At 42.6% G+C, this 9,862-nt stretch overlaps 1 protein-coding gene across 3 annotated transcripts in view; it reads left to right on the top strand.

Moving 5' to 3' along the window:
- Positions 1-5,102: 5,102 nt before the first annotated feature.
- Positions 5,103-9,862, top strand: part of zdbf2 (zinc finger, DBF-type containing 2) — a 33,119-nt gene continuing 28,359 nt past the window's right edge. For 2 of the 3 annotated variants that reach the window (XM_085985451.1, XM_085985450.1), the window contains exon 1: positions 5,103-5,287. The gene's annotated coding sequence lies outside the window, so the exon portion shown is untranslated. The remainder of the gene's footprint in view (positions 5,288-9,862) is intronic. The other variant, XM_085985452.1, reaches the window with a different exon arrangement.

Here is a 9,862-nt window from a genome sequence, read left to right as displayed (position 1 = left end):
GGGATCAGGTGAGCACTGGGCAGCCAATCAGGGGAGGGGAAACTTCATGAGTTTGATAGAACTGTCAAACTCAAAGTACGGGCGCACAAAAGACGACTAAAATTTTTTTTAAAAAACATCCCAATAATTAAATAAACTATAAATAACTTTAAACTATTTTAAACAATTAATCAAATTTTTGAAATTAAGAAATCGGGTCTAAAAATAAACTTATCTTACTGTAAAGTCCTTAAAAACAATAAAGCTGTGGGGAAAAAGTTAAAGAATAGACCACTTACCTTAAAGAATCAAGTCCTTATGTCTCTGTCTAAAAAGTTCAGGCCCTTACACATGGGCAAACCTGTCAAAGAAGGAAGTTCAACGTGTGTGCGCAGAGTCCTGCGCACACGCGTTGGACCTCTGAACCCCTTGGAGGAAATGCCAGTTTCCACGCATGCACTGCATGCTGAAATCCAGCACTTCCAACGGGCCCACGTGTGAGTACCCCGTCCGTACTCACACGTTGGGACCGGAATTACTGGCCCAACGGTAACCTACTGAAAGTTATCTTTAGCAAAGTGCTATGGCACTGATTTGAAGTGGGAACCTTTCACCCCTCTTTAAAAGGCACAATATAAATGCAAGTTCTTTTTATGTCCTCAGGACAATCCATTGCACCTTAAACTCAATGAACTACATTTGAAGTGTAGTCAATTCACTTTAGGTTAAAGCAGCAGCAACTTTACACTGAGCAAAATCCCACAAACAGCAAGTGAGAGAATTGACCAGCTAAACTGTTGGGTGTTGATTTGAGGGATAAATATTGGCCAGGACAATGAGAACTTCCTGCTCTTCGCTTAGTGCCATGGGGTCTTAAGTTCAGCTTGATTTAACGTCTCATCTGAAGGAGGGAACGTGGGGTTTGACTACTGTCTTCTGATTCAAGAGTGCTGCTTCTGACACCGTAATGAAGTTGAATATGGCAGAACTGGTTTCACTTGCAAACATTGTGTGGTATCGTTTCTGCTCTTGGGACCGTGTTCCATTAACCCAGATTTTTCTGGTTTGTGGGATAGTTGAGTTTGGGGCAAGTGTGCACAATTTTGGTCTCATGAGGAAGGATATACTTGCCTTTAGAGGTGGTGCAATGCAGGTTCACTAAATTGATTTCTGGGATGAGGGTTGTCCTATAAGGAGAGATTGTGTAGAATGGGCTTATACTCTCAAGTTTAGAAGAATGAGGTGATCTCATTGAAACTCAAGTTTCTGAGGGGGATTGACAGGGTAGATGAAGAGGTTGTTTCCCCTGGCTGGAGAGGCTAGATCTAGGGGGCATTGTCTCAGGATAAGGGGTTAGCCATTTAAGACAGATGAGGAATTTCTTCACTTAGTGTTGTGTATCTTTGGAATTCTTTACCCCAATGTCGGTGGCTGCTGAGTTGACTATATTGAAGGCTGAGATAGATTTTGGACTAGGGGAATCGAGGGATATGGGGATCGGGCAGGAAAGTGGAGTTGAGGTTGAAGATTGGCCATGATCTTGAATGGCGGAGCAGGCTCAAAAGGGCCATATGGCCTACTCCTAATTATGTTAAGTGCATATAGATCCAAAGATAATGCATCTGGGTGGATGGGGGATGAGAAGATTTGCCAACATTACCAGCCTGCCATTTGATTTATGGAATTGCAGAGACATACTGGTTTTTGTTGGAACGGTGCACATAGTGCCCTTTTGACATTAATAAATTGTTTTATTTGAATTTGATGGCAGCTGATTTGGCCAGCAAGTTTATAGATTAATTTCTGGTCTGTATGGTAATTACTATTCCAATGCACTGCCCAGAAATATCTAATGCTTTATTTTAACTGTTGCCCTGTCCTTTTGGTTGGAATTGGGAAAGGAGAGTGGCATCACTAAATTGCTGTAGCTTTTAAGGGTTTCCTGGTTTGTCATAACAAATCACATTAAACCCCTAGGGTAGGCATTCTTTTGAGGGAATAAAGCAACGGGTAATTTAAAACTGGAAGAAATAAATGGTTGTTTTCACAGATGAGTGATTATAGTGGCGCTTTGAATGCAAGGTGCACCACTGGCAATTCTATGCAGCCATGGGGGGAAAAAAAAACTTGTGGCTTTCTCACTGATGTCATTGGGAATAGTATAATCTGCTTCAATACTCCTGGACTTGGTATGGAAATGAGGAATGGCTGTGATGCTAGAGTGCTATCCATCAGCTCTGGACCCACTCGCCAGCAAGAGTGCCTTTAGGAAAAAAATCACAAAATTGGACCATTTAAAAAGCTAGTTAGTTTAACTGATAGACTATGTTGCATTCTCCTATACTCTTGGCCAGAGACTCCCAAATGTTTTTGCTGGTTTCCCAAACCCACCTACACACATTTGGAGATTCATAACCTTGCTTTCTAAAAGTATTTTTGCATAGAACATATTATTTTCTAGGCTAACATTGTCACATAAAGCACAGTACCACTACTGAATGAACTTGACCATTAGAGTACTTGATGACTCACCTTTGTCTCTGAGCAGGATGAGCTTGTTGCGAACACCCATTTTGTGGAATCTGATTTTGGAGAGTTTCAACCACAAATCAGTTTATGCACTGCTGACTTCCATACTTGTTTTTGATGCAAGTGAAGAAAAATGCCTTGCATCTGTTGAGGCTGTGATCAAGTATTTTAACAGCTCTTTGGTCAATTTGCAGAGCTCTTTGAATTGCCAGCCAGAGCTGATCAAGAGGCACAATTTTCAAAGCAGTCTTACCAGCACCGTCTATCAAATTCTCTTTTGGACTCGTGGCAGATATTGGTGCTTTGCTACAAAGGCCTGAGAATTGGTTTCGAACCCAGATAAGATCTTGCAATTAATTTGCCTCTTTTGGGTGTCCACCTTGGTTCAGTGGTACGTCTCGCGCCTGACACTCCCAGTACAGTATAGAGGAAGTGCTGTACTGTCGCAGGTGCCATTTTTCAAATGATGTGTTAAACAGGTTCAGTCTGTCCCCCTCGGGTGGATATAAATGATCCCATGGTACTTTCAGAGAGCAAAGGAGTTCACCTCAGTGTCCTGGCCAATATTTATTCCTCAACCAACTTCATTAAAATAGATTATCTGATCATTATTGCATGCTGTTTGCAGCAGTGACTATACTTCAAAAGGGGTGTCATGAAAGGCACTATATAAATACAAGTTTATTTTTCTTTTGGGAAAATATTTTCTGAATTTTGTGCAAGTTTAAGAATTTCTCCAGAATCACATCTTTTAACTTCTGGGACTGACATTTCAGTGTGTAACAGAAAACAATGTCTGGAGCAGTGTCGTGTTGTCCTGTACCAAGCAGCTGCTATATAGAGTTTTTCAGAAAATAATGAAAATGTTAAAAGTTATTACACTGCAAAGAAAGGTTTAAGTTCATTGAGCTTGTCCTTGTATATGTTAGACAAATTAGTCTAATAAATCCTGGAAGCATCGAGGTAGTGATGCTGAAGTGATTCAGTTGCTCTGCAACTACTCCCATGATAAAACTTTACCATGAGACAGTTATCAAACTTAGCATAAGACAAGTTGCTGGTGCTACAATCCTTTCTCTTCACAGCAAAAAGGTGAGTTCAGTGGTCGATCTATTAGAAGGTTCACCGTTGTGGCAGCAGTCAGTCTGGTGTTGATTTTTGCAGCTAGCGCCTCCCTGTGTATACAACCGTGGCACCATACGCCGCATGGTGCAACACTCAAGTCCGGTGCCAGTCATGACTTGACCTATCAGTACAATCAACGATTCCACTTAGTTTTTTAAAACTTGTCACATATTGGTGTCAAATATTGAAAAACTCCGCGGCAGTAATTCTCGTTGGGACAGAAGGGCAACGAGAAAATAAAATGTCTGATCTCCGGTATCGAACAAAAATGATCATTTATGCTGCATTGGCAAGGTCAATACTCATGTTGATTTGTAGTGTGAAGAAAGGACTTTTCCTTACTGCTTCGGCTAGCTGCTCCTTTGATGTCTCCTGCCATATCAGCAATTCTGCAGTGAGCCGTGTTGTCAGAGTGGGATGAGACTTAGTTGGTCAGCAGATTTTGTTCTCCATCCTGTTGATGCCACTTCAATTGCTGCTGGCAGTCGAAAACTTTGACCAATAGTATGAGACGTCCCAGGGTACTTCAAGTGCTTTGGCATACGTTCTTCAAATACCATCAACTGCCCTTTCAGTTGAGAGCTATTGTTTGGGGTGGGGTGGCCATCTGCTGGTTAATGAGGGCAGGATGTTTGGTCTCCAAGTGGCAATTTAGTTTGCTATCCAGAACAAGAATGTCAACACAAACAACACATTGCGCTTGAGTATCTTTGCCAGAACCAGTAAATGTGAATCCCAAATCCGAGTAGAAAGGATCATGTTTCCTATTTCTCTGTTGCTCACTTTTTGTTCCTTACAAGGGATCAACATCCTCAACTTTAGACTTCAAAAAACACTCTTCCTTCAGTTATCAAACACCAAACATCATGCTTGTGTCAGTTATATAGTGTGCAGTAGCTAGGAGCACTGAGGTAGCTGAGCACATTTGTCAATGATGCTTTGGAACTATGCACCAGCAATCTTGGAATATGAGGGACAAAGCCCAGGTGCTATTCATGTCGGTGGGAAGTGGGTGAACTTTGGTGCTTTGCTATTATCCTAGCCTATCCTCATCACCCCATTCCCTCCCTCCCCTAATTTTATTGTGCCCGTCCCCAGTTTGAGAACCTCTTCTCTGGGCCATTGTTAATGTGGAGTAATTAAAGAGAATGCCCTAACTTCTCTGGTCAGGGGACAGGTTGTCTTCAAACCTTGCATGGTTTTAAATGGAGGTGGCCAGATTGAATTTGTACATTACCCTCAGGAATACCGAGTCAGATGAAACATTTTAAAATGGATCCTCCAATGCTGTTGGCAGGTGATGTTCTGACCAAGGACCCACACCTGAAAGGTTAATTTGTCTGCTCTCCACAGATGCTGATTGACCTGAGTGTTGCTTGCATTTTCTGTTTCAGATTTCTAGCGTGGGCACGCTGTGTGTTTTACAATTTTTTGCTTTTTAGGCAGTTTATTCATGCCTGTCTTTGAAGTGTTGAGCAGAGTGGGCGTTCACGTACTGCTTGCGGAGGATCCCTTTAACGGTGGGCGCGGCCACGCTTCAGCGTCGGCGGCCACTAAATGATCGCTGCCCCTTTAAAAGTGGCCAGGAAGTAGAGAAGCAAGTTGAACTCTGACCGTGAGGGTGGAAGCACATTCAGCGCGCTGGAAATACACGGTAAGGGGGGGGACGATATAAACCCCGGGGGGGAAGAAATGTGGGAAGCGGCGTTGGGTTGGGAGAGATGAGTGTGGGAGGGGAGCGCACGGTCTCCAGCGTGACCGCGCATTTAGTAACACTTTCCAATGTTACTTTAATGTTGCAACTTGTATGGTGTCAGTTTCTATGTCTTCGAAACCCTGAGGGAGAGCAGATTACTGAAAGAGTTTGTTTTGGCGAAAAAGTGCGAGTCCTACTGTGGAAACAAGTGCATCGCATGCTCAACTGAATAATATATGTGCCCTGAAATGAATTGGATTTATTTTGATATGCTTGACCTGCACACTGGAATCTTAATACCCACCCGCCGTCTGTAAGCTGCAGAGCTGTCAATGGTTGGGACGGGGAGGGGTGGGGGAAGGAGAGTGTTGCAGCTGGCACTCGCGCTGAGCAAAAGCATTCCCATTTAAAGACGTGTGTATTTTCTAAAGAGTATTTATCAAAACGGGACAATTTCTAAATAACAAAATGAGCAATTGTCACTGATAAATATCAGGTCTGAGTCTGTTCACGTGCAACAGTCAACGATTAGCGCTCTGCGTCCTGTGTTCACAACCTGTAACTGAATGTATTTTTTAATGTTGATAAGCCCTAAGCGGATCATTTCGTCCTTTATAAAATAAAGGCTTATAACTAATAGTGCAGATTTATCATTGTGTGTCTCTGAAGATTGACCAACATTTTGCACATGTGTGACAGCAGAGATTAGGCTTATTTTGAATTTTTAAAACCATTTTAAATTGATCCCATTTATGGTTTTTTTAAGTCATTTTGAAAAAAGTTACTTTTCTAGATGGATTGTTTTATTAGCATCTTCTCTTCAAACCCAGCGGCTCTGGTTTCCATCTGCATTAACTGGAGTGAGGGCTGCAGGAGCAAGTTAGCTTACTGTGCATTCTTGTGTTAAATTGCAGCGTCCTCTTAATGATGATGAAAAGGTGGCAGGGATCCAGTGGAAGCTCTGGGAGTTTTGCAGTGTCAGGGTTGTCAATTAGCATTGCTCCCTTGCTTACTCCCAAGTAAGTTATCAGATGTATAATGTTAGTTGGAAGTAACTTGATACATGTGTTGTAATCTCTGTACTCAAACAGCAGGCAGGAAAGTTCACTTTGTGAAGTTCTGTGTTCACTGGTTCACCAGGAGTGTTCTATTACTTACTGATGTTGATTTCACCTCTTCGATTTTATCCTGAAAATTCTGTTGGTGGGGATTTTTTTTATAAGATCGGGTACAGCTGATTGAGTGTCTGGCTCAGTGGATCTTAATGCGTATGCAATACACTTTTACCAAATAGCTGAGTAGCCCCTGCACTAATCACCACCTCTGGTCCACCTTAACCAGTTTATAGAGGTAGTTGGGTATTGCAGAAGTTGCATATTTAGCCTGGCATTGAAATAGACCATTTTTAATGCATTAGTCAGGTTCCAAGGTTTGGGGAAATTAGTCCCACTTCCTGCATCTGAATTGTGGGGTTGAAGGAAAGACTTTCATTTATATATCGTCTTTCACGACCTCGGGACGTCCCAAAATGCTTTACAGCCAATGAATTACTTTTGAAGTGTAGTCACTGTTGTAATGTAGGAAACGCAGCAGCCAATTTGCGCACCGCAAGGTCCCACAAGCAGCAATGTGCTAATGACCAGATAATCTGTTCTTGGGTATTGGTATAGGAACAAATATTGGCAAGGACACCGCGGAGAACTCCTTCTCCTCTTCGAATAGTGCCATGGGATCTTTTACATCCACCTGAGCGGGTAGACGGGACCTCTGTTTAACGTCTCATCCAAAAGATGGCATCTCTGACAGTGCAACACTTCCTCCGTGTCGGCCTGGATTTATATGCTCAAGTCTCTGGAATAAGGCTTGAACCCATAACCTTCTGACTCGGGCAAGAGTGCGATCACTGAGCCATGGCTAACACATGGTTGAGACATAAGATTGTCTGAAGTCTTTCTTAATGCAAGTAGTTGATGCTCTACATTCTGCAGCATACTGTGGAGTGTATTATGTCTGGAAGATATAGTGAAAGCCATGTGGTGCGACTTGCATTTGACAACAAGGAAGTTACGATTGGCACAAGTGTAATATATCCTACATTGCAATCAGAACATATTCTTTCTCAATTGGGTTTTCTTTTTGAAGAGAGTCGGCATAGGCTCGATAGGCCGAATGGCCTCCTTCTGTGCTGTAACCATTCTATGCTTCTAACTTAAATTTATGCTCATCAATAGAGAATTCAGAAGAAACTTCTTTATCCAGAGCGTGGTTAGAATGTGGAACTCACTACCACAAGAAGTAGTTGAGGTGAATAGCATAGATGGATTTAAGGGGAAGATGGATTTAAGGGGAAGCTAGATAAGCGAGGGAGAAAGGAATAGAAGAATATACTGATGGGATTAGACGACACGGGTTGGGAGGAGGCTCGTGTGGCGCATAGACCAGTTGGGCTGAATGGCCTGTTTTTGTGCTGTAGATTCTATGTAATATTCAATCAAGGTGAGGAATGTTAGTATTGGGGAATAGCACACTTTGCATTTGGAGCATCTGTTACTGCCATTAAGTTCTCTCTGATTAGATATATATATGTAGAGCATGTTTAGATGCATAACTTGAAGTTCCTTTACTCTGCTGCAACAATGTGGCTTAGGTACTCCTAACACAATATTTTGTGGGCACAGCTGACCCCAGTTGTTTACATAACATATTCTGATGCTGTGTCTCTGGCTATACGCAAGTTTGCACTTCAACCATTGGCCTGACTCAGTCGTTGGATAAAAGAACGGCCTGCTGCTGCTTAGGCTCCAGCTTATTGGGAGAGCATCAGCCATTTTGGGATTTGGGAAAACATGATGGGACTTAATTTAACTCTAGTTGTGGTAAATTAAAAAAAAATATCTATCTAGGTATGCTTTCGATTTTCATCACACTGTTACCATTCATTCAGCCTACTTTATCGATCACTGGTTTAGCCTCAGCTGGAGTATTGTGTCCAATTTTGTGCACCACACTTTTAAGAAGTATGTCAAGTCCTGAAGAGGGTGCAGAGATTTAATAGAATGTACCAGGATAGGATGAGGGATGTTGTTATGTGGAGAGACTCGAGCAGCTGGGATTGTTCTCCTTGAAGGTTAAGGGGAGATTTAATAGGGGTGTTCAAAATTATTTTGGTAGAATAAATAAGGAGAAACTGTTTCCACTGGCAGGAGGGTTGGCAACCAGAGGACACAGATTTAAGGTAATTGACAAAAGAACCAGCGGGGAGTGGAGATTTTTTTTTTGTTGCAGTGAGTTGTGATGATCTGGAATGTACTGCCTGAAAGGGTGGTGGAAACAGATTCAATAGTAACTTTCAAAAGGGAATTGGATAAATACGTGAAAAGGAAAACATTTGCAGAGCAATGGGGAAAAGAGCAGGGGAGTGAAACTAATTGCTAGCTCTTTTAAAGAGCCGGCACAAGCACGATGGGCTTAATGGTCCCTTCTGTGCTGTATGATTCTATGATGATGTGTGGTGCATGTCTAGAATGTTTGCATTGTGAACATTCCCTTTGTCTATCGTGTGGTGTCAGTTTAGAATGTTTATGCTGTGAACATTCACCATCTATTGTTATGTAATGTGGGTTTGGAATGCCTGTACTGAGACAAAATTTCAAAAGAAGGTGCCTGCAATTTAGAATATGCTGTTAGAATTCCATGAATTATGAAACAATAGGGGAAAAAAATGATCTATATCAAGGCACCAACTTGCTATTCCAGCCTTGATATATAAACACGCGCAGAACGAGGCTGACCATCACAGTAACTGGCAAAGGTAAGAAGTCCGGTTCACCCATCACCCCCCCCCCCCCCCCCCCCCCTACTGTGCTCGCCGACCTACATTGGCTCCCGGTCCAGCAATGCTTCAAAATTAAAATTCTCATCCTAGTGTTCAAATCCTTCTGTGGCCTCGCCCCTTCCTATCTCTGTAACCTCCTCCAGTCCTACGAGATCTTCACGCTTCTCCAATTCTGGCCTCCTGTGCATCCCGATTTCCTCCGCTCCACCATTGGTGGCCATGCCTTCAGCTGTCTTGGCCCCAAGTTCTGCAATTGCCTCCTTAAACCCCGCTGCTTCTCTACTTCTCTCCTTTTTAAGACGCTTCTTAAAACCTACCTCTTTGGCCAAGTCTGCCCTAATATCTCCTGATGTGGCTCCGTGTCAAATTTTGTCTGATAACACTCCTGTGAAGTGCTTTGGAATGTTTTACTACGTTAAAGGTGCTATATAAATGCAAGATGTTGGATTTTGAGCAACTATTGGTCAGACAGTTGAGCATTTGATTTGGGTTTGAATCCAGGTTTGTTTTGAGGTAGTGGATCTTCTCTGAGGGGGCAGTAAAGGCACTGCAGTAAATGTCCATATCCCTGGCCTGGGTGGATGAATTTAGTCCAGTTCCTATCCTGAATGCTGTGCAGTGACCCTGCTGTTAGTGTTCTTGAGTGTGTCAGGTGAGGACAGGAGTGGGTTCTTCTGTGATGTCCTTCACCGTTGAAT

Source organism: Somniosus microcephalus, chromosome 4 (genome assembly GCF_052327205.1).
Source record: "Somniosus microcephalus isolate GS21.2 chromosome 4, FLI_Smic_1.0, whole genome shotgun sequence".
NCBI lineage: Eukaryota > Metazoa > Chordata > Chondrichthyes > Squaliformes > Somniosidae > Somniosus > Somniosus microcephalus.
The sequence above is the reverse complement of the archived record's forward strand: the minus strand, read 5'-3'. Positions and strand labels throughout refer to the sequence as shown.